This window comes from Microtus oregoni, unplaced genomic scaffold (assembly GCF_018167655.1).
Source record: "Microtus oregoni isolate MIOR12 unplaced genomic scaffold, Mior012 000009F_ref0000495, whole genome shotgun sequence".
NCBI lineage: Eukaryota > Metazoa > Chordata > Mammalia > Rodentia > Cricetidae > Microtus > Microtus oregoni.
The window spans coordinates 124415-150504 of NW_024543068.1; positions in this window are offsets into that span (position 1 = coordinate 124415).

Below are 26090 nucleotides of genomic sequence, written 5' to 3' on the forward strand. Positions count from 1 at the left end.
CCTAATGTCCTATCACAGCAGAGAAATGAAACTGTCAGGAGCTTAAAGCAGCCAGTCCCATCATATCAACAGTGAAGAGCAGGGAGAAGGAAATGCGTGCATTCTCACTTGCTTGGCTCTTTCTAGTCAGCCTGAGTTCTCCACTCTTAACACAGCTCAGGATCCCCTGCCTAGGGAATTGGTTCTGCCCACCCTGGGCTGCGTCTTCCCACATCAATTAATTAACAGTCCCCTAGAGACAAACCCAATGTGGAAAATCCTTCACTGAGCCTCTCATCCCAGGTGAATCTAAGTATGTCGTGTTGGCAGTTAAAGTTAACATCACAGGGATCAGCTTCCAATGTTGTTTTCAAAGACACAAGCCACATCCAAGAACATAATGTTTGCTAGCCGGGTGTCATTCAATCAGAAAGTTGGGAGTACCCTTCATATACTGACTAGGGCAAGACTGTCTGTTCTAGAGGTCCTTCTGCAGTTCTGCTGGGCATACTCATCACTTTAAGATCCTTTGTTCAGCTAGGTAGGGACCTAGCTATCTGAAGATGTTAGCTACATTTTTTCCCCTCTTCAACCCATCAAAGGTTTATCCTAGGGTAGAGGAAGGGATGACTCAGTCGTTAAGAGCAACTGCTGCTCTTACGAAGGATCCAGGTTCAGTTCCCAACACTCATGTGGTGATTCACAACCATCTGTAACTCCAGTTCCAGTGGATACAACACCCTCTTCTGACCTCTGCAGGAACTGCATGTATGTGGTTCGCATCATACAGGCAGGCACATACACATACAATAAAAATAAATAAATATTTTGTTGGTTCTTTTTGACACAGTCTTTATGTAGCCCAGACTTGCCTCAAACTCACAGACAGCTGCCTGCCTCTGCCTCCCAAGTACTGGGACTACAATCACATGCCATCTGTCACTCCTGGCCAAATACATAGTTTGTCAAAGTTTGTCCAACTATTAAAATAAATACACTCTTGATATGGTTTAGATATGAAGGGTCTCCCACTAAATCTTACATTAAAGACTTAGTCCACAGCTGGTAGATTGAACAGTCGAGAAGTACTGGATTACCAGGGCTCTGATACTTAAATAGCATTCTTGGGGTGATAGAAAGCCCTGGCCTTCTATAGGCATGCACAGAAGCACACATGAACCTGAGCACACACACATAAAGTACACCTCCCCACACACCACATATACCACACACACACACACCACACACACACCCTATGCTTTGTGGCCACAGCACAGATCCACATCCCCTCCCTGTTCCCTTTTTCTGTCCCTCCTCTCTCTTTTTTCCCCTCCTCACCATCTCCTCTCTTCCTTTCCTCCATCTTTCCTTCCCCTCTCCCCTGTTCCCCCTCTCTGTCTTTCTCTTTGACTCTATCTATGTCTGTTTCTCTGTCTCTCTGTGTGTCTCCCTCTCTCTCCCTTCTTCTCTCCCTTCCCCCCACCAACTCACTGGCAGTGAGCTAGGCAACCATGGACAAAAACCTTGGAAACTGTGAATCAAAATGAACCTTTCCCTCCCCCTCTTAAGCTGCTTCCCCTGATGTTTGTCACAGTCACCGAAAGTGACTAACCCAACCCCAGAGCTCCAGGTCCGCATCCTTCCCTTAAAAGGTGAGATATGAAGTCATGCTCTCGGCTACTGTGAATTCCACAAAGCAGAATTCACAAAGGGAAAGAGCCGATCTTGCATACTGTACAACACTGGAGGAAACGCCAATCCTGACTTCATTCCTGTGGGTGAGTTAGTCTTGACTTATGCAGGTATTAGAAATGAGTTCTTCGGGAACACATCCCTCAGATAAAAAGAGCTTGCATTCAGCCACTCACTGTGGCTTAGCCCACGCTGGCACCCGTGCCAAGACTTACGAAGCATTCTCATATATACAATATTCTGTCTGTGTGTATGCCTGATGTCCAGAAGAGGGCACCAGACCCCATTACAGATGGTTGTGAGCCACTATGTGGTTGCTGGGAATTGAACTCAGGACCTTTGGAAGAGCAGGCAATGCTCTTAACCTCTGAGCCATCTCTCCAGCCCCGAAGCATTCTCACAGTATTCAGAATATGCTTCCATTCATAAAGAGATCGCCATGCACACAAGAAGACCTGAGCTGGATCCCCAGCACCCTCAGAAAATGCTGAGCCAGCAGCACGTATTTGTACCCTGAGAACTGTGGCGGAGAAAACCAGAAGATCCCTGGAGCTTGGTGACCTGCCGTCCTACCTCTACGTTCAGTAAGACCCCATCTCAAAAAACTAAAGGTGTGATGTGACTGCGAAAGATGCCCTTGGTTGCCACATAAACATGCACGTGCCCCTGCCTGCACATGGGAAAACACACACGAGCAACAACAGAAATCCTCCTGTCTCCTTTGCAGGGTTTGGCACTGCAGGCACAGGTCCACAGTGCACAGCCTCCATCTGCTCTTGATTACAACCAGAAATCTTCAGCATTGTGCTTTGTAGAATTCTCTCTTCGTGCTATACTATTTACAGAACTGCCGTATCTAGCGTGCCGTGAGCCTTTAAATATACTTAACATGCACCCAAAATAATTGGCTTTCTTAAAAAAAAAAAAAACCAGAAATGGAGTTAGGTTACTTCTGGTACTTATTTATTTTTAAACACTCATCCTTCACTCAGCATGGATATATAGTTAAACATCTGAAGCTTCTATCATCTGAAAAACTGTCCAAAATCAGAAAAGACAGAGAAAACGATAAAGAAGAAATAGATGGAGAAGGTTCTTAAATGGATTCCGTCCCTCCTTGTCATAGTCAACTCCCTAGATTTTTTTTCTTTTGTTTTGTTTTTGGTATGCACCAATCCTACTAGTTGCTGTGAATATCAATTTGAAAATCTGGCTTGAGGCATGAAAGTGTCCAAATATTTACCTGTGCCCATGCATAAGCATCATGCTGGCAGCTGGCATCTCACTTCTCAGTAGTTGCTGATTTTTTCTAGACTCTGGCTTTGTCTTCTTCTCTTTCCAGTATCTCCTCTTACCCCCATCGGCCAAGGAGGAGTTGAAGAACAGCCTGCTTGCCCTCTGCAGATATGTCCAGCCTTTCCCATGGGCAAATCACTTTCCAGTGAACTAACTCCTGTGCTGTGATTGAATTTGACTATGGGGTATTCCCCACAGGTTCATGTGTTTGAGCATTTGGTCCCCAGTTTGTGACACTGAGAAGATTGTGGAGACTTTAGAGGGTGAAGCTTCACTAGAGGAAATGGATCCCACTTTGAGTAGATACTGTCCATCATGACAGGGATGGGAGTAAGAATGAGAGGGCTGGTGGATAGATGGAAGGGTAGGTGAGTGGATGGGTGGGTAGATGGATAGATGGATAAATGAGTGGATGGTAGATGGGTGGGTAGATGGATGGATGAATGGATGGATGGATGGATGGATGGGTGGATATATAGATGGATCGATAATGGATGGATGGATGGATGGATGGATACATAGATGGATAGATAATGGATGGATTGAGAGAGAGATGGATGGATGGAGGGATGGATGGATGGAGTGAGGGAGGGAGAGAGGGAAAGATGGAGGAGGGATGGATGAAGGGATGGATGAATGGATGGATGAATGGATGGATGGATGGGTGGGTGGGTGGGTGGGTGGGTGGATATATAGATGGATCGATAATGGATGGATGGATGGATATATAGATGGATTGATAATGGATGGATGGATGGATGGATGAATGGATGGATGGATGAGTGGGTGGGTGGGTGCATAGATGGATAGATAAGAGAATGGGGGAGTGGGTAAGTGAAAGGGAAAGTAGGTAAGTGGGTAGGTAGGTAGATGTATGGATGAATGGATGGGATGAGCTATTCAAATCTATCTTGGGACTCTGCATGAGTAACATATGTTTTCTCCAAGTCCACAATGCACAGGGCAGACAGGGGCTATGAACCCAGCTGGGAACTTACACAGGAGCAAGATCTTCCCATGGCCTTTCAGAGAAAAGTGCCTGGGGGAAGGGTTACTTGGAAGCCTGGGGATCCAAGAGAATGCTATGGCCTGGCCTGTTCAAGCCATATTTTTAGCCAGCAAGGTATAGGACCCATCCTCCTCCCATGAACCCCTGTCCCCAAAATGTCATAATTCCAAAGACTATAGTTTCCAAACAAAAAGGATAAAAAGGTAAGGGATATCCTTGCTATAATACCCAAGAGACTCCCTGTCCCAGTAGCCCTTGGGTGGGTAGAGATTGGTTCTCTCCTACCCCCAGTCTACAGGAAATGGGACCTGAGCAGATCTCAGATGACCCAAACTGGCTAGGTTGCAACTTCACTCTTAAATGCTGACTAGCCATACTGGAGCCTTCTTCAGGGGGATGGGGCGTTGCATCACCAGCATCTCTGTTCTGATGGTCTCAGCACAGACAAGTGGAAATTCTCAGATCATCATGGGGCTGGGGGAGTGGCAATTGATGGATCTTGTCTTGCTTTTAACGGTGGCCAGTTTTCTGTAAGTGTCCTTGAGAACAATTGCATCTTTTGAACCTGGTCTCCAGCCTTGGGTTTGCAGCTGTCTCCAGTTTCTCAAGGTTGCCCTGGTCTCAGTCACTTAGGTAGTGGGCTCGGCTGTACAATGAATGTTCATTCTGGTCTGTTTTAGTATAGCAGTTCAGCTAACTAGACAATAGAATGAACCCTGGTGCACAGCCTCTCTGGGATAGCAGGCTCCTTTGTTAGTCAGAGATATTGAGACAGAATGGTTGACAATAGCTGCTTGCTGCCTGTGTGACCTTGACCAAGTTACTCACTCTCCCTGATGCTGTTCTTGCATCTGTTGGATGTGATTATAACAGTCCCCACCATGCAATTTTAATACTAAGAGGATTAGTGAAATGAGAGGGGATTGCACCACACACATCTGAGAGAGCCAGTAATTGACTGTTGTCATTACTGTTGTTACTAATCTTAGCATGTGTCTGTGCATGTGTGTGCGTGTATGTGTGTACATTGTGTGTGGTATGCACAAATGTGTTGAACTCAGAGGACTTCAGGTGTCATTCCTCAAGTATCATGCAATTTTTTTTTTTTTTGAGATAGGGTCTCTCAACTGGCTTAGCACTCGCCATGTAAGCTAGACTGGCTGGTCGATGAACCCCAGAGATCCACTTGTCTCTGTCTCCCCACCACCGGGCTTACAGATGCATACCATCATTTCTATGTGGACTCTAAAGGTTGAACTCAGTTCCTTGTGCTTTCAAAGTAAGCACTTTACCTACCTAGTAGGCTTCAGATTTACTGTGAAAAAAAGGGAGTATGTAGTATTTTATTCAAGCATTTTTAATTATAGGATAGATACAGAAATATTTTGGATATATTGGGCTAAAATATATCATTAAAATTAATTGCATCTGTTTTATTTTACTTTTTATAAATTGGCAGTTAGAAAAGTTCAGAGTATATCTGTGACTCTTCCTGTGAGCCAGACTGTTTTATGTGGTGTCAGTTTCAAAAAAACCCCATCTACAGCCAAAAATGATCAACTACAGAAAGCAGATGTGGTGGTTCAAGTAAGAACGGCCCCCATAGGCTCACACATTTGAATGCACATCAGGGAGTGGCACTATTTGAAAAGATTAGAAGGATTAGGAAGTATATCTTTGTTGGAGGAGGCATGTCACTGGGGTGGGCTTTGAGGTTTCAAAGGCCCCGTCTTTCTCTCTCTCTCTGTCTCTCTGTTTCTCTGTCTCTCTTTCTCTCTCTGCCTGGAGATCAGGATGTAGAACCCTCAAGTACTTCTCCAGCACCATACCCGGCCATGCCTGCCGCCATGCTCCCCACCATGATCATGGACTAAGCCTCTGAAAATGTAAGCAAGCCCTCAACTAAACACCTTCTTTAATAAGAATTGCCTTGGTCATGTGGCTCTCCATGGCAACATGACAATGGTGAAGACAGAAGACAAACAAAACCTGCAAGAATCCCAATCTGTGTCTTTTAAAATAGCAAAAGGAGCTGGGGAGATGGCTCAGCACTTAAGAGCACTTACTGTGATTGCAGAGGACCTGAGTTGGGTCCCCAGCACCCACTTTAGCAACTCACAAGCGCCTGTAACTCCAGTTCCAGGGGATCTGATGCCCTCTTCTGGCCTCTGCAGGCAACTGCACATGCTGTGTACATTCACATGGATACACATGCACAAAGAGAAAATAAGTATTTCTAAATGATAATATACCAACACTTAAGCTTCTTGGATCATCTTTCCTTCAGCATGCCTTACTCCAGACGCTTCTAACCCAGTCTCTCCCCGGCTCACTATTGTCTGCAAACAAATGGGTCATGTTTTTTTTTCCTTTCTCCTTATCTCACTATTTCCACTCTTCCTCTCCTCTTTCCTTCCTATCCTGACTCATCTCAGGCCTTGCCTTTTCTTTTTTCTTTCTTTTTTTTCAGTTTTTCGAGACAAGGTTTCTCTGTAGCTTTGGAGCCTGTCCTGGCACTAGCTCTTGTAGACCAGGCTGGCCTCGAACTCACAGAGATCCGCCTGCCGCTGCCTCCCCAGTGCTGGGATTAAAGGCGTGCACCAACACCGCCCGGCCAGGCCTTGCCTTTTCTTAATTACTCTCTGACTTAGTAGCTCCGAGGATCTGGTCTCTGAAGCAGGAGAATTGTGAGCTCCTAAAACCTCCAGCGCATCGCAGGAGTCCCTCATGCTGGCAAACAAGCCTTTACTATATGAGCCTTGGGGGAATTTGAAGAAGCTATGCAACTAGTGACATTTACATATTGCTTTATTTATTTATTTATTTTCTACTTTAATTTTTTAAAAGAATGCTATTGCTTTTCAGTTTATTTTATTTTTATAACAAGATTGCAAAACAGGCTGAGAATTCCCATCTCCTTTTTGAAAGGTGAGGAAAACCGAGTTCCAGGGAGGTAAACAATTGTCTTCAGTCATTTGCTAGAGGCCATAGCAGAGGACATCTCAATCATGGCTTCCAGAACTATTAATTTTATGCTCCAGGAAAAATATTATATTTGATATATATAATTTAAAGGCATTATTTAATGCTTTAATTTTTATAGATGTTTAAAATATAAACTACCCTAGTACCATTCATTCCCTTGCATTTTTATCTAGTATATTTCCTCTAATATTTTCTTCTGACTGAAGGAACGCCTTTAATATATCTACAGTGCATGCTCACCAGAGATGAGTTCATTCAGCTTTTGGTTTTGAATACTTATTATTTCACTATAGAAACTTCTTTCTCTTTGCATGTACATGTGTGTGTGATATGCATTCATATACATATATATGTTCATATTTGTACAGGCATGCATGTCAGGCTGATGCTATCAACCTTATACATTGAGGCAGGGTCTCTCACTGCAACCCAGAGTTTGCCTATTCAGCTAGTCTAGCTAGCCACCCTGCTTCAAAAATACCCTGCCTCTTCTGCTTCCCAAGTGTGTTGTGGACTGTGTAACTGGGCAAAGATGTGTCACATTTTTTTATCCTGCATTTATTTAATTATGTAAAGATGTGTTGCCTGCCTAAGGCACCTGGTTTGTCTAATAAAAAGCTGAATGGCCAATAGGTAGGCCATGGAGGGATAGGCGGGGCTAATGGGCAGAGAGAATAAGAGGAGGAATCCAGGCTTGTGAGAAAAGAAGAGAGAATGAAGGAGAAAGAGAGGGAGACAGTCAGGGCCATCCAGTAAGTCACCAGCCAGCCTGACACAGAACAGGACGTACAGAATGAAAGAAAGTAAGAAGCCCTGAGGGAAAACATAGATGAGGAGAAGCAGGTTAAGTTATAAGAGATTGTGGGATAAGCATAAGCTAAGGCTGAGGGGTTGTAATTAATAGTAAGTCTGTGCCTTTGAGAGCTGGTTGGTGGCCCAAAGGAAAGCTTGTTACACAGACATGGACTACAGGTGGGCTGCTGCACCTGCCTGGAGTTCACTTGGGTTCTGGAGAGCTGAATGCTGGGTCTTGTGCTTGAACAACAATGGCTTTACCCACTGAGTTGTTTCCCTGGCTTCTGTAGCTCAGGCTGGCCTTGACCTGACATGTAGCCGTGCTGTCTCCACCTCCTGATTCTCCTGCTTCTCCTTCCTGAGTGCTGAGATTGCCAGTGTCTATCACTGTGCCTGGCTGGTTACGATTTCCCAGACTTTTTTATTTAAAAAAATGTATGGTATGTTCTATTGGGATCTCACCAAGGCCAGCTGGCCTAGGTCTGAAAAAGCATGGGATAAATCCGGACTAGCTGAACATAGCAGACAATGAGGAATACTGAGAATTCAAGAACAATTGCAGTGGGTTTTTGACCCTACTGCACGTACTGGCTTTGTGGGAGCCTAGGCAGTTTGAATGCACACCTTACGAGACCTGGATAGAGGTGGGCAGTCCTTGGGCTTCCCACAGGTCAGGGAACCCTGATTGCTCTTCGAGCAGATGAGGGAGGGGGACTTGATCGGGGGAGGGGGAGGGAAATGGGAAGCGGTTGTGGGGACGAGGCAGAAATCCTTAATAAATAAATAAATTAATTAATTAATTAAAAAAAATGTATGGTAGTGGTATCTATTGGATACACAATTCATCCTTTTCACCATTTCAAAGGTACAGTTCAGTGGTATAAAGCCCCTTCCCCCTGCTTTAACCATTATTAAGCAGTCACCATGCGCTAATCACGGAAGTGATGTTACTTACGCACCTGTGTTACAGACAAGGTGCGTGATGCATGGAGTGTAACTTGTTCAAGGCCTCTAGGCAATGGAGAGTGGAGGTAGTTCTCCAAAGATAGCCAATGGACTTCATCACAGGGAAATTAATTATGCTGCCTTCACTGTCTGCCCTGGAATGCTCCTTGGGGCTGATCAGCAATCCCAGGACTCCTCCTCCAGCTCGGGCTGCAGGAGTATACCCATCCAGACACGGGAGCAACACTGGGTTTGGAGACAGACCAGTATCCGAGTGGCACAGTGTCTCCCACCCGTAAGGCAGGACAGACTGGGACCAGGGAAGGGGTCCATTCAAAAGTGTTATGCAGAACAGGGAAGCACTCAGGGACCAAGAGACCACAATTCTCAGCCAGCCACTTGAAGTTAAATGTCAGCTTCATTTGAACCCCTGGCTTACCTTAAATTACAATTACAAATCTTTGAAATCCCCGTTCGGCTTCTTACCAGCTCAGAACAGACGGGCTGGCAACCATTGATCCTGCGCACCAGGGACTGCTGGCTTCAAGGAGCGGATCCCTTTTCTGTATGCGAACAAAAGCAAGACTCTTGTCTCAGAAATATTCCGGCAGCCTCTTGGCAAAGGCTGCGGGTCATTCACTCCGGGCCCTTCTCCAGCAGACCCTAGAAGCACATGCCTTTGTATGATTTCGGTTTGTGTCAAATGCACTTTAAGCGTCACAAGTGGGTTTTATTATCTGTTTCTCACTGGCGACCTATCCAGCTTGAGCATTTTACAGCTGCTCCTTTGGCAGACAGGAGTGTCAAGGGCAAGGGACATTCACTCTCTCGCAGCCTCTTTTGTCAAATTGGGACGGTGTGAAGGCCACGGAACCTCTCCTCCCTCTCCATTCTCCCACGAATCTCTGCTTGCTCCTGAGGTGAGCTGCCTCTCCCACTGTGTAGAGGCCTCTCAACCATGGACAGGGCTGTACTGATTATTCCCCACCCCCCACACCTCTCTATGTAGCCTAGACTGGCCCCAAATACCTAAGCAGAGGGTGACTCTGAACCTCTGATCCCCCTACCTTCACCGCCAGAGCGCTAGAATTACGGTCATATCTGGTGGATGTGGTGTTGGGGATGGAACCCAGAGCCTCATGCATGCTAGGCTAGGCTCTTCCAAGTGACTCATGCCGCAGCCCCACTGATTCTTTATGTCTGGACATTGCATTAATGGTCAGCTTTCCCCAGCTAGAACGAGTTATCTGGTGCAGAAAACTCTGAAAGGGAAAACGGTTATGTAGTTCTCAGTTCCAGGGTTTCAAAGGCTGGTGCTCTACACTCCTGACAAGAGGTGGGTGGCAGTGGAGGAGTTAAGCGGGTATTGGAAAGAATGGTCACGTCTCAGAACAATGTCCTAAGACATTTTTTTCTCCTGACAGATGGGAAGCTGCCCCAACACAGAGAAAAACCATTGCTTTGAAGCTACAAAAGTAAACTTCATATTGTTTTTTTTTAAAGTCCATTTTGAGTCTAAAAAGTGAGCTATAATCAAGGTGTCTCTCTGATTTTAAAACTCTAGTGTAAACTGCATCCGGTAACACATGCCTTTAGTTCCAGCATTCAGGAAGCAGAGGTAGGTGCATCTCTACTAATTTGGGCCTGCCTAGATCATATATTGAGCGCGTCAATTTCTAGCCATCTAAGGTCACATTGTGAGACCTCGTCTCAGGAAAGAAGAAAGAAAGAAAGAAAGAAAGAAAGAAAGAAAAGAAGAAAGTCCCAAACTCAATTTTTATATGAACATTGTCACAAGAACAGCCGAAGAGCCCCATGAGGTTATGTTTCCAAGGGCCCAAGGACCTACCCCTAGGTTCCACCTCTCGACAGTGCCATGCTAGAAACAACCCTTTAATTAAAGTGGACCCTTGAGGGGGCACTCTGATGCTTTCTGACATGGGGCCTTGTATGCACTTGGATATGGCTTTCCCATGCCCATTGTAGCGACCTTAACCTCAACAGTTGCATTTTGTGGCCTCTGAGTCATCTTGGGGGATTTTCCTGCAATGGTATGCAAGGAACCAAGAGAAGAAATTTCACCACTTGGTGCCAATGTAAAATTAGGCCCCAGATAAGAAATCTCCAACAACTGGAATTGTCAGAGAGTGGAGTGATAACTGTCTGCCTGCTCAAATGCTCATTGTTCAGAAAGATCTGGAAAGAGATTGTTCAACAAACTGAGGTCTGTGGCTGTCCTGATAGTGGTACAGCTTGGGAACTTGAAGCTGAGCTGTCTATGAGGGACACTGGAGATTCTGAAGGGGTTTAGAGTCATCACCCTGGGCAGCCGTGCTCCTGTATTATGGTAGAAGCAGGAGCAATACCTCTATGGTCAGGAAAGGGAAACCATCAGGACACAGTGGCATTCCCAGCATGGGCCATGCGTGGAGTCAGGGCCAGCCTCGTGGGAATGGGACCTGCCTCTCTGGAGCATGCACGCTACTGCCACTCATTGTAAAGGATTTCATCATGTTTGAAAAGGGTCCCTGTGCTGGGCTTGGTTCTGAAATTATACAGCCTCCTCTTACTTCCCTCTCACCTCGGTATGATAGAAGTATTCTCACAAATAATCAGGAAATAAAACAAACAGACAAAAACAAATGACAATGGCATAGCTGGACATTGTGGGGTGCACATTTTATCCCAGCACTTGGGCAGCAGAAGCAGGTAAATCTCTGAGTCTTGGGCCAGTTTGGTCAACATAGTAAGTTCTATGGTAGCCTGAGCCATACAATGAGACCTTAAAGAAAAGCACCAACAAACAACAGAAGGGAGATGGTCAGAATGTGAATGCAGGCTCCAAGTTTTCTGTTAATGATCTTTAAAATTATATAAGAACTTTAAAAAACTGTTTAAACCTTTGAAGTGTGTGTGAGTGTTTTCGTTTGTATGCATAGTGCATGCCTGATGTCCACAGAGGACAACAGAAGGCATCAGTTCCCTGGAACACGAGTTAACGATGACCATGAGTCCCCATTGCAGGCGCTTACTTGGAAAGAAACCCGGATCCTTGACAAGAGCAGCCATTGACTTAACCTCTGAGCCATCTTTCCAGCCCCAAGAACTTTTTCATGATAAAAATAACTATGAGAACACTAAATGAGGAATGGATAAAATTGTCCAACTGTACAGCGAGCAATCTTTTACATTTACCCAAGCTTGAATTTGGTCTCTTTGTTTATAATCTTTTTTAATTTATTTTTATTTTATATTTATATGTGTGTGTACTATGTGCATGCCTGGTGCCTTGGGAGGCCCGAAGAGCACATTAGATCCCTTGGAACCAGAGTTAAAGACCATTGTAAGCCAATATGTGGGTGCTGGGAATTGAACCCAGGTCTTCTGAAAGAACAGCCAGTACTCTTAACCGCTGAGCCATCCCTCCAGCCCCCTAATCTTTATTTTTTAAATTATTTTTCCTTTATTTTCATTTTCCATGTATGGGTGTCTTGCCTGCATGTTTGCCTGTGTATCGTGTGTATACAGTGCCCACAGAGGCCAGAAGTGTGTGTCAGATCCTTTGACATTGGAGTTACAGGTGACTGTGAGCTGCCATGTGGAGGCTGGAAATTGAACCTGGATCCTCTGCAAGAGCAGCCGAGGCTCTTAATTGCTGAGTCATCTCTCCAGCCTCCAAAGAAGCAATTCAAAAACAAAACAAAACCCCAAACCTTTTACCTTTATTTTCTGTGTACGGGTGTTGTGCTATGGGTATGTCTTATGCATGTCTATACACCGCGTGCATGCAGTGCCTATGGAGGCCAGAAGAGGGTGTTGGATCCCCTAGGGCTGACTGGAGTAATAGACAGTTGTGAGCCATTGTGTGGTGCTGGGAATCAAACCCAGGTCCTCTGGAAGAGCAGCCATTGTTAACCTTGAATCCATCTCTCCAGTCCCAAGAACTTTATTATAATAAAAATATCTTAGCACAGAATGGGGGTGGCAGGAGAGGAAGTTCAACCATATACTGAATAATTGTTTACATTTACTTAGTGTGAATTCGGTCCCTTTGCAGTCTGTTCAGAACTCTCACAGTGTTCCTTAGACTGGATGGTTGTAACCAGCACAAGTAATTTTGCCCAGTACTAAAGGCTGAGACGTCTGAGCTCGAGGTGTTGTAGATTTCGTGTTTTGGTTGAAGCTCATTTCTTCGTCTGGGATAACATTCATTACTGTATCATCACTTGGTAGAAAGAGGCAGCGACGCTCTCCCTGGAGCCTCTTTTATGGAGCCACAAATCACATTCATACAGGTTCCTGTGACCTAACTCCCTCCCAAAGCTGCCGGCTCCTTCTTCCATCACTTCAGAGGCAGGATTCCAGCATCCGAATTTAGGGAAACCTGAGCTTTCAGACCACAGCACCAATGTGATAATATTTTATGACAGTAATGATATAGCAATTATATAGTACATGGCAGTTGCTGAATAGTGCTTTAGTCCCTGGACTGATTCTTTAGGTTTTGAACACTCAACAAATTTAAAGGAAGAACACATTTCAGCCTTAAAGATTTCATGTAAACCTAGTAAGTACTTTAGTAAAGCAGGCATGAGCAAAACAGTTAATATTCAAAACGAAACTGCTGCCCACCCCCACTATGTTGTTTTAAATCTAGCAATAAATAAAAACTACAAGTCGTCACACAGAGCGAAACCATGCGTGTTCTGTTTTCATTGTTGAGATCACCGTGCTATTCTTATTTATGTCTAATCATTATTTGTTTCAATTTTCTGTTTAAATACAACCATCTGTGGCCCTGTGGCGAGCAGGGATGCACACTGTGCCCCCTATAAACTTGAATGCAAGGAATCTAAGTGACTGCCCTACTCGTGCCTGTACTGGAGGCAACCAAAGAGCTGGGAGTTGGCAAATCCGTGTCCGTGTGCAGTAAGTAATAAAAGTTCACCAAATTTAAAGCTATAGCTCTTGGTAGAGCCCAGCCACGGCAGCTGTTTAGAACCCGCAGCCAGCAAACATGTGTTTGAGTGTTTCTTACCAACAGTGTCTAATGATACCAATGACACGTGGGACAAATACAAAGCAGAAATGCTCTGTAGATTTCATTCCTGGTTTTGAATTCTAGACAGAAAATACACCCTTTAGTTGCCAGCATTCAGGCAAGTGTGCATTACTGCCTGGTGAGGCTTGCATGGTTTCTTCCTTCCTTCCTTCCTTCCTTTCTTTTTTCTTTCTTTCTGCCTTTCTTTCTTCCTTCTTTCTTTCCTTCCTTCCTTGCTTCCTTCCTCCTCCTCCCTCCCTCCCTCCCTCCATCCCCCCTCTGTCTGTCTTTTGTTCTCTTCCTTCCTCCCTCCCTATCCTCCTTCTCCAACTCAAGCACCCTTTCTTCCTTTTTTCTTTTAGATTTATTTTTAAAATTTTGTGTGTGTATATGTGTTGTGTGTGTATGTGCTGTGTGTATATGTGCTGTGTGTATGTGTTTTTTGTGTGTGCGCGCACACACATGTGCACACACAAGTGCCTGTAAAGGCCAGAAGAGGACATTGGATCCCCCTGGACTTACAGGTGGCTGTGTGCCACCTAATGTGGGTGCTGGGAACTGAACTCCTCTGTACAAGCTGTGAGTGCTTAGCTGGATGTTGTAGCGTATGCTTTTAATCCCAGTTCTTGGAAGGCAGACGCAGGTGGATGTCTGTGAATTCTAGGTCAACTTGGTCGACATAGAGAGTTCAGGTCTAAGTACATGGTAGTGAGTGAACCTAGAGATTTCAGAGTAAAACGGCCTAGTTAGATTTGGCAATGAGGATATTTATCATGGTACCACTTCCAACAATAACTGGGTATTCTTGGTTAATCTGAGTTGGGGAACATGTGTTAGAACGTAGCAGGAAATCAAAGTTTGGGGTGTTTATTCTACAGACAAAATTTCACAATATATTCTTATCTAAAACAATGGGGCTACAAAACACAATGTATCATATGCCATCTCCTCTTTTCTAAAATACGAATATACGTATTATTAGCACATGCCACCCACTTCCCAGATGGAACACCAATGAGTTTGTTTTCTTTTGTATCCAAATTACATTGATTCCATATCCTCCCACCCCACAGATCCCAGGAAACCCGTTTCTCTAGTGCTGTCTGCGATGGTTTGTACTGATTGTCACATAGACAGGATCTAGAATCACCTTGGAGACAGACCTTTGGGTATGTGTGTGTGAGAGTTTCTAGGGGCTTGAGAGATGACTCAGCAGTTAAGAGCACTGGCTGCTCTTCCAGAGGACCCAGGTTCAATTCCCGGCACCCACCTGGCAGCTCTTAACTGTCTGTAACTCTAGTTTCAGAGGATCTGACACCCTCACACAGACAAACGTGCAGGCAATACACCAATGCGCATAAAATAAATTGATAGAGTTTCTGATGTAGTTTATTGAAGGGCTAAGACTCACTCTAAAAGTTGGTGACCCCCATTGATGGAAGAAGGTCATTGGTTAATAAAGAAACTGCTTGGCCTGATAGGTTAGAACATAGGTGGGTGGAGTAAACAAAACAAAATGCTGGGAGTAAGAGGAAGTGAGGCAGATGCCATGCCTCTCCTCTCCAGAGCAGATGCGATGAAGCTCCGACCCAAGGTGGACGTAGGCTAGAATCTCCCTGGTAAGTCACCACCTCATGGTGCTATACACATTAATAGAAATGGGCCAAGCAGTGTTTATATGAATACAGTTTGTGTGTTGTTATTTCGGGTATAAGCTAACCAGATGGCTGGGAGCTGGGTGGCAGGAATGCAGCCCGCAGCTTCTATTATACCCCATCCCATGGGGTCAGGTCCCAGACTGAAGAGAAAGGGGAATGCTGAGTACCCAGGATGCATTGCTCTCTGTTTCCTGACTACAGAAGTGCTGTAGATATAATGCAAGCAGCTACCTCAAGCTCCTGCTGCCAGCCCTTCCCTGCCTCAGTGGAACACCCTTTCCTCCCTTAAATTGCTTGGTGTCAGACATTTTGTCACCATAATGAGAAAAGTAACGAATACACCATCCATGGTCTTTCTGGGAAGCACCGGTCAATGCTAAGCAATTTCCCTTCTAGCAGCCGCTGCTCTGCCTGCAAAAAAGCTCAGAATCCCCATGGGTCACCTCAGGCAATCTTGGGAACAACTCTTTGCCAGACCACTGGCTGTATAATAGACTTCAGCTTCTCAGAATCCCAGCTCAGAGCAGGCACAAATGTTTGAAAGAATGACCCAGAGTCAAACGTACTTACTGCCTTCCCAACTAAGGGCTTTAGGTATTTCAGGGCGTCATGAGTACAAAGCCACCCTCACCAAGCTCTGTGTTTGGAGCCATGGAATGTACTTTGAGTTGGACTGGTCCAGCTCTCTTCTAGATCTCATGAGGAACTTCCTTGGTCCAAGAGCTGACCCTCACCCCCACCCAGGATGACTGAGAAAAGGAAAATTATATATATTTCAGGGAAACATCTCCCAACTCAGAGATAGACCCTCTCAATGAATCAGAGCAAAAGGTTTGAGTCTGATCTCTGTGGCTGAGGACATACCAAAAGACCAGGTCTCCAAGGCAGTTCCAGCAGTCCCACCCAATCTGTGTTCAGATAAAAACTTCTCCAACTCGCAAAAGGCACAATCCCGGGACAGAACGGCCCTCTTCCCATCAGTAACACCATCACTGACAGGCCAGGCCGCTGAGGTCGTCTTTGCGATGACAGCCATTTTCTTCCAGCATTGCACATTTTACATTCGTGTTTTTGAGACCGAAGCTTTCTCCCGAAACAAAAGAAATTCATTCCAAAGGAGAAAAATGCCTCCACCTCCAGAAACTGCAAATTGCCAGCACATTTTCTGTGTTCTTTCTGCAGTAACCAGCTTCCATGTGAGAAGGAGTGGACCCTACAATGGTAACCCTGTGTGGTGTGTGTGTGTTGTGGGGTGGGGCGTGCACCCTCACATAGTGTATGCACAAACTGTAGCTAATCAAACGTGATAAGACTATGGGTGATATTAATTTCCATTTGCATTTTAGGGTTTCTTTTGCTTGGATTTTAAGGATAATCTGAAAGCAGAAGAGGAACAAAGCACACACACAAGTTTAATAATAATGATTTTTGCTTTATTTCTATTCTTGAGACAGGCCCGAGCTGGTTTTGAATTCCTCCCTCAATCTCTCAGGTGCTGTGGTTACCGTGTGTGTCACCACACCTGGCTTTGTATTGGTTTTAAGTCCCTCATATTTTATTTTCCTTTGTTTTTACCCCTAAAAAGAAAGTGCCCCCCCCATCTGAATGAATTGTTTTTTTGGATAATCAGGCTTTACTTGATGGTTTTACAAATTTTATAGACAATTGTCTACAAGCCAGCCTGATCCAAAGCAGCAGGTGGGGCCTGTCTGACCAGAGGGAAGCCTGTTGACAGGGAAAGACTGAAAGCAAAGGTCTTTGCTCATTTGATGTTTACTGACATCTGGAGGGCTGGTTATTTTAGCTGGGTGTGTACACCTGTAATACCAACCCTTGGCAAATGGAGGCAGGAGAATCAGGAACTGGTCAAAGTCCTCTATACAGAAAGTTCGAGACCAGCCTGGGCTATATACAACCCTGTCTTTAAAAACAAACTAACAAAAACCCCACCATTCATTTTAACAATATGTTAAATTTTAGTGGGATTTATTTCATACTACCTAGAGGTTTTTTGTTGTTTGATTTTTGTTTTCTTTTTGAAACAGAGTCACTGTGTAGTTTCAGCTGGCCTGCAGCTCACCATAGAGACAAGGGTGGCCTCGAACTCACAAAGGTCTGCCTGCTTCTACCTCCTAAATGCTGGGATCAAAAGTGTATGCCACTATGTCCAGCTTACCATAGACTTTTTAAATCTCAGAGACACCTTGATGAACTTGCCTATAGCTCACTTTTTAGACTCAAATCTGATTTTTTTTTTTTATAAAAAACAATATGAAGTTTGCTTTTGAAGTTTTGAAGCAATTGTTTTTCTCTGTGTGTGAGCAGCTTCCCATCTGCCAGGTGACAAATGGGCTGGTGCTTTTTAAGACGCCTTTAAAATTTCAAATTACCAAAGTAATACATATTCATCGATGAATAAATGGTAAATACAGAGGAGCCCAAAGAAAAACAGTCGCCCGGAATCTTACCATGCTGTTCATGTAGAAGTTGCTCATTTGATAACCGTACCTCCAGCCTTAGGCATTCACGCGCGCGAAGCACGCGCGCGCGCGCACACACACACACACACACACACACCACAGGCTCTGACCCAGTCACATTTGTGAGCATGCAATGACAGCTTTGTCCTGGCCACACCTCTTGGCAACCTGCATAGTTACTTTACCAGGTGTAGTCAGCGTGGGTCTTGAGCTGATCTCAGGTGATCATCTTAACGCAGTGAGAAAACACTCTGACAGAAGCAATTTGATTGCATTTATTTTGACTTACAGTCCCAGAAGGACACAGTCTATCATGGTGGGGAAGACATGAGAACAGGCACTGGAAGTGTGGTAGCAAGAAAAGGAGGCTGTCTGGTCATCATTGTCGTGGTGCATTCCACTCACCCTACTCTCTCTCTCTCTCTCTCTCTCTCTCTCTCTCTCTCTCTCTCTCTGTGTGTGTGTGTGTGTGTGTGTGTGCGCGCGTGCGCGCTCACGTAGATCTGCACACACGAAGCCAAGAGCAATGAATGCGTGCTAATACTCAGCTTGCTTACTCTATTTTATACAGTCTAGGTTCCCCGTTAGGGAATGTCCCACCTATAATTAAGATGGGTTTTCTCATATCAGTTAAAGTAATCCCTCCCAGGCAGCACTCTCCAGTGATGTCAGAGTCTGTCAACTTGACAACAAACACTATTTGTCACGCTCATTCTGGAGCCTGTAAAAAGCTGGCCTTGAAATCTGGATCTTTCTGCCTCAGCCTCTGGAGTGCTGGCATTTGCCACCACATCTGGCTTCTGTTTAATAAATCCACTGGGGACATGGTTCTCTAGGACGCTGTCGGTCCTTTAAATGAGTCCTCATTCTTTGCTATCCTAGTAAATGCTCCTGTCTGCACATTGCTGTACGCTTCTTATTTCCCTAAAACAATTTTCTTGACTGGAATTGCTAAAGCAAAGGAAATGTCTGCACTCTCTCTTCTCTCTCTTTGTTCAAAGTCTTCAGCTTCCTGCTCTGCAGATGCCAGGCAGCTCAGCTCACTGCTTCCTTAGTCTCTGCCTTGGCTGGTCAGAGGTCTCTGCCTTCTCTTCTCGGCCCTCCCCCTACCCCTTTTTAACTTTCAACAAATTCACACATGTATAAAACACACCGTGATCATATCCACCCCCTCCCCATTACTCTTTTGCTCTTCCCAGTCCTGTTGACCCTACTTTTTGCCCCAACCAGTCTCTCTCCTATTCACCCATACTCTCTGTGTGTGTGTGGTATATGAGTGGTGTGTGTATGTGTGTGTGTGTGTAGATCTTTCACAGGTTATATCTAGATAACTATGTTTTGTAGCATGCACCCCATCCCCCAGCTCTTACATTCTTCCCACCTCCTCTTCCGCAGTAGACCGCTTGGGTCTAGGAGGGAACAGCTATAGATGTCCTGTTTAGGGCTGGGCACTTAGCAGTCACTTCTCAGGACTCTAACCAGTCTTCTCTGGTCAAGGCTGAGAACACTCCTCTATGAGTATAAGCAGATCTACTCAGAGGCAGTTAAGACTACATGTCCAATTGCTAAAACATCAGAAGAATCCTGCCCAGGGCCTGTACTTTTCCAGCTATGTGCTTTTGACCACCTTTTCTGTACCAGGCATGGATACTCTCCTGTGGAGCAGGCCTCAAATCTAGGGAGAAAGCCATTTGTCTTTCACCCCGGACAACCATGCCACTATTGCACCAGTGGTGTTTCTTGCCTGGCAGGTTAGTAGTACAGCACACAGTCAGTTAGATGGGTGATAGCATTTCTCCCTAGCTGCCTGTATAGTCGTTCCCTGCACTATGAAGCTCGCCAGCAGAGAGAACGCTTCCAGTTCAGTCCCAGCTTGGGGTCTCTGTGTCCTGCAACTAAAGTTGTGCAGTGTATTCAGAAATCGTCTCTTAACTAGTTCTGGTGAGTAACCAGAAGTAATGGCAATAGCCTGCGTGGTTTGGGGAGCCCCTTGGACCTCCCTGGCCAGCAACTCACTCTTCATGTTTCTGGTCTGCATTTCTGAAAGTGGTCAAGAGAATACTCCGGGGGAGCCTTTTACTGCATCTGCTGTTGCAGCACTAGGAGAGGTGGTGGATGAGGCCATCCCCTAACAGGCTCGGAAGTATATATTTTTGGTTTTGAATACACATGGACAGACATCTAGAAATGTTGTAGTAACTGGGCTTAGGGCGATGACCCTATCAGTGCAAGCACAAAGATCTGAGTTCAGAGCCCCAGAACCTAGGTAGAAAAGCCAGGCACAGCTCTGCCTATCTGCAATCCAGCGCTAGAGAGGCAGAGGCAGGGAGATCCCCTCATCCACTGACCAGCCAATTAGACAAATTGATGAGCTCATGGTTCAGAGAGAACATGCCTCAAAAAAAAAGAACAATTGAGGAGGACATCTGGTGTGAATAGGAGGACATCTGGTGTGAATAGGAGGACACCTGGTGTGATAGGAGGACACCTGGTGTGATAGGAGGACACCTGGTGTGATAGGAGGACATCTGGTGTGATAGGAGGACATCTGGTGTGATAGGAGGACACCTGGTGTGATAGGAGGACACCTGGTATGAATAGAAGGGCACCTGGTGTGAACCCCTGGCCTCCACCTAATGTGTATCTGTACCCATGCACACACTCCCACACAAACACACAATGTCGAACTAGCATATCCTTTTTCCAACCCAATGAAAGAGCATGGGATCCCCTTACCACAGCAAGCATACAGCAGTGGCTATGCTGGTACAACCATCAATGCAGTCCGTCCTCAATATCACTGGGCTCCACAGTCACAGACTCCACCAGGTCACACATACTTGAGATGACACGTACAGACTTTGTCCTTGTCACTGGTACCTAAACTACCCATATAGTGTTTGCATTGTGTTAGGTATCATAATGCAGAAATGACTTAAAGCAGCACACTGGGGGAGGGTACATGCAGGCTTTATGCAAATATTATGCTATTTTATGTAAGATACTGCAGCATGTGTGGATTTTAATATCCAAGGGGATCCTGGAGCCATGAACATCAAGTGATGGTTGTGTGTGGGCTGAGACAGTAATATGTTAAGACATAATTCTGGCTCAATGGCTGCATGGAGGGAATTCCAACAACGTCAAAGATCCAGATGGCAGCACGTGCCTGCTTCCCTGGCACATGTGTGATGCTGCCTCTCCTTACCACAGCCCCTTTTTATATATTTGGCAGTGTTGAGCACAGCCTAAAAAACTGAAAAACAAAGATATGCATGTATGCGATGGAGCACCCATGTGTGTATAGACATACATACATAGTGGTTTTAGTAAAATACGTATGTGTGTGTGCACACACACTCGTGCACACATGCCTTCTAGGGATATGCAACCTGTACTCCAAAATGTTCACATAGGTTATCTTTGGGAGGTAGAATCGCAGAAGGCTTTGATTTTCTTCTGTGTGCTTTCAGATGCCTTTGAATTTTCTGCAGAAACCTGCCATTGCTTTTGAAAAACATACTACAAACCAAACAACAGATGTGAATTTTTTGCTTCCTTTTTTTTTTTTTTTACCTCTTGAAAATAAACTTGGTTGTGTATGTTCGAAGTTTGCAACATGGCATTAAAGAACGCATCTAAAGGGTGGTGATTTTTTTAAAAGTAAACCAAAGTTATCCTGGTGATCTCCGCACCAACAGCTTGGCAGCTGCTATCATCCCTCCCTCTACCCACGTCCTCACTCTACAAAGTTCTCAAGTCTGGAGACCATGGTGGAGAGTTGAATCTCAAGCCTCAAAGACCTGAGTACTGGGATCAACCTGCAAGTGATTGTTTGGAAGGACACAGAGGAACCAGTTTCCTCGTTAAGTAATGTAGAATGGCGTTAGGTCCTAGCTCACAAGGCAGCTCCACTGGGGTAGGACGTCGTGTAGAGGACATTGGAAGTCCAGAACTGATTTTAGATAATTGGAAAGACTTCTTTAATTGACTTGTAATGTCTTCCAGAAGAACACTAGTAGCTGACTATTAATGTCTCTCAAGGGAATGGGAACAGAAATAAACCCATTGCATACACATAGTTGGCTGAGCCTGGACTAGCACTGACAACATCCTAATTCCTAATCTTAGATTTCTTTCTCATGCTTCGTCAGTCATCTTGACTTTCCCCAGATTCAATATTGTCCTTTCTAAATGTCCTTCTTTTTAGATACTATAAAAACTCATTTGATAGTCAAATTAAATTTGATGAATGTTTACTTTAAGAAATGAAAGGGGAGTAAGAGTTGATCTGTACCCCTAAGGAATCCGAAACTACTTCTCACTGAAGATTTTCTTAGGTTCTAGAGGAGCCTTATTTTAGTGATGGCCACGGGGCTTATCCCCACAGAGAGACAACACTTTCCACTGTCTTGGAAAGAAAGGTAGCCATTCTGAGGAGGGAGAAAACATGCTGAGAGTCAGGCTGGCTCAATCCACTCTTGCATGGGTTCCACTTCTGCCTTGTCTTCTCTATTCACCTGCATAAGATCCTGGGGCTGTGAGGAGCCTGCTGGCTGCCCATTGGGCTGATATCTGCAGGCTTGCTGTCCTCCCTAGTAACAGACTAGAGTGGAAGGCAGATCAAGGATTAGGAGGAGCAACAGGCTCCTTTCAGTGCACAGCAACAGGGAATCAGTCTTGGGTTAAACACCCTGCCCCTTTCCCAGGAGTATGGGCTTTGACACAGGGACACATGCTGTCTTAGTTAGGGTTTCTTTTGCTGTTGAAGAGACACCATGATCATGGCTACTCTTTTTTTTTCTTTTTTTAAAATTAATTTTATTGAGCTATACATTTTTCTCTGTTCCCCTCCCTTCCCCTTCAACCCTCCCCCATGGTCCCCATGCTCCCAATTTACTCAGAAGATCTTGTCTGTTTCTATTTCCCATGTAGATTAGATTCAGATCATGGCAACTCTTATAAGGAAAACATTTAATTGGGGTGGCTTGCTTACAGTTCAGAGGTTTAGTCCTTTATCATCACGATGGGAAGCAAGGCAGTGTACAGGCAGTCACAATGCTGGAGAAGCAGCAGAGAGTTCTTACACCTTGACCCATAGGCCACAGGAAGTGGTCTGAGTGTCACACTGAGTGAAACTTGAGCAAAGGAGACCTTAAAGCGTGCCCCCACAGTGACACACTGCCTCCAACAAGGTCAAACCTACTCCAGCAAAGCCACACCTAATAGTGCCTACCCCTATGAGTTTGTGGGGGCCAATTACAATCAAAATACCTCATCTGCCCTGCAGGCAGGTGCTATAAGAGAAGTCAAAGATTCAGAGTTCTTGTTGGGAGTTGGCCTCAGGCCTCCTAACTCGGTGGCTTCCTACTTTGGCAGTGTTTATGGCCTATATGTTTCCCTTGGCAGGGGACAGACCTGCACTCCATAGAAGGCAGGAATCCTTGACACATAAAGACATATGAGATGGGACTTGGAGCCCAAGAAGAAAACAAGTCCAGGTACTCTCATAGTGTCCCAAGTCTCTCCTGTTGGAGTCTTCAGTCCTAGAACTCTGCCCCCTCTAACCTTTCAGTGTTAATACTTAGAAGTCAATACTTGCTTCTTGAGGAGACTGTTCATGTGAGGGTTCCCTCTTCTAACTTCAGCTTCTCCACTTACCATCAATATAATTTTTAGAAATCTGAAAATCCCTTTCCCCCGCCCCAGTTCTCAGCTTCTTTGGCTACTAAATGAGGAGAACATATCAAGAAAGCAAATGACAAATACTAGTGAGGACACACACACACACAAGGGAACATTTTTACTGCCAATGTCAGCTAGTCCAGTCAGCAGGGACAATCAACTCAGGATTTCCTCAAAGACTAAAGCTAGATCTACCATGTGACCCAGCTGTACCATTCCTGGGTAATCAGTCAATGGAGTCCAACTTAACACATTATACTGATTCTTGCACATCAATGCTTATAGACACTAACCACAACAGATGAGTTACAGAAGCACCCGGATGTCCAACGGCAGAATGGATAAAGAGAATGTTGTGCATATACTCAGTAGAATTTTTCCAATCATAAAGAAGATTGGCCTTATGTTCTTTTCAGGGAAATGTACGCAACTAGAGGTAATTAGATTGCGCAAAGTAAGCCAGTCTCAGATAAGTTATGTTTACTCTCATAAATGGTTCCTAGATTTATATATGTCAAGTTACTGTGGGAGTTTGAATGTAATTGGATCCCAGGATCTCATAGGGAGTGGCCCTCTTAGGAGATGTGGCTTTGTTGAGGTAGGTATAGCCTTGTTGGGCAGGCTTTGAGGTTTCCTGTGCTCAGAATACCATCCAGTGAATCAGTCGACTTCCCGTGGCCTGCGAGATGTAGCACCCCAGCTCCAGCACCACGTCTGCCTGCATGCTGCCAGGCTCCCTGTCATGATAACAGACTGAATCTCTGAAACTGTAGGTGAGCCACCCCAGTTAAATGGTTTCTTTATACGAGCTGCTGTGGTCATGGTGTCTCTTCATAGCAGTAAAAAAGCCAACGGCATGAGGCTGCATGATGTGTGTGTGTGTGTGTGTGTGTGTGTGTGTATGTTCGTACTCAAAATAGCCAGAATATGGAAACACCAATGAACAGAGATCAAATTGTGAAATATATGTGCAAAGGACAATTATTCAGCCATAAAAATGAAATAATTCATGGTATAATATGAATAAACCTAAAACAAACATGCTAAGGGAAAGAAGCCAGGCAAACATGGTTTCATGAATGATCTCACGCCTATGCGCAGAATCTATACACGCACAATGGCACAAAGCAGACTGGCATTTGCTGTGGGCTGAGGAAGGGAAGAACGGGAGAGTTATGTTACAATCTTCAGTGTCTCCTAAGGACCTTTATGCGGGAAGCTTGGCTGCCATCCTGCAGTACCATGGGGAGGTGTGGAGCCTGAGAAGAAGGTAAAGAGGGGGAGGTCGGATAACTGAGGCTGTACAGCTGAAAGGGGACCCTGACCTCTCCTTTTTCGCTTGCTTCTGTGCCACAATGATGCTTAAACCTCCTCACACACACGTTCCCCCATAACGCTATGCAGCCACGAGTGGGGGACAGGCCAAGGAACAGCTGCCCAGGAGTTCAGATTCTTCCCAGGAGACTGAAAACGAATGGAACACCTAGAAACTAAAGAAATAAAGGCACAGAAGGGTGTTCATTGAAGCAGAGAGCACCTTCGAAGGGTGAAGTCCCTAAAGTTGGTAGACCACCACCAAATGATCTCTAAATTGGTCTTTTTACAGCACCCCCAGGACATTCCTTTCCTTGATCTCCACTCCCTGCTTACTGCATTTCACCAGCCAGGACAGAAATAACCAAAGACATATGGCCCTGTTGGATGGATGGTTCTGATGGCTGGGCGACCTTCTTGGTTAGGGACGTTCCAGGTGTGATGTTGGGAGTGTCATCTTTCTTCCTCTGACACTTTCCCTCGCTGCCCACTCCTTACCAGCACAGGGCCAAAGCAGTGTGGACAAGTGAGCATGGGCCAAAGCTGCCAAAACTGTGAGCCAGAGCAAACCTTCCTTCCTTCCGAGTATGACTGTGTCAGGAACTGTGTTTCACAACAGACAGCCGCTGACGTTGGCAGGAACTCTTAAATGGGATAGATCCTTTTTTGGAGGTGATTGGCAGAGGATACATTAAGGGAGAAGAGACATTTTCCCATTGTTGAAGTGGGGTGTATCTGCCGCTCAATACAGGGTCCTGGGATACTAGATGCATTGTTAGGAGACAGGTGAGTGCAGAGCCTGAGCCAAGTAGACGCCTTGGTTGCTAAGCTACCTCCAAGCTTGCCTGCTTCAAGGACACTAGGAGGAGGAAAGATGTCCCTTCCCTTCGATGGGACTCCATCTGGAATGTGACTGTGGGAGGCAGATACCTTCTAGAATGTTTAGATCACAATGAAGCAGAGGCCAGGAAGCTATGGTCTGGGCACAGGTCCTTGCAGACGCAATACAGAATCTTGGCAAATCGTGAGACATGCCAGGCATCCCTGCTTCCCTCTTGATAATGGGAGGGGAGTGTGAACTAGACTGCAGAGAGTCCATCTAGTTTAGGCAGTCTAGGGAGGGCCAAGGTTAAAAAGTAACTGCGGCTGACTTCTAGGGGACGTGGAAAGGATACCCTCCATCAAGGGGATAACAGGAATTTGAAGAAAAG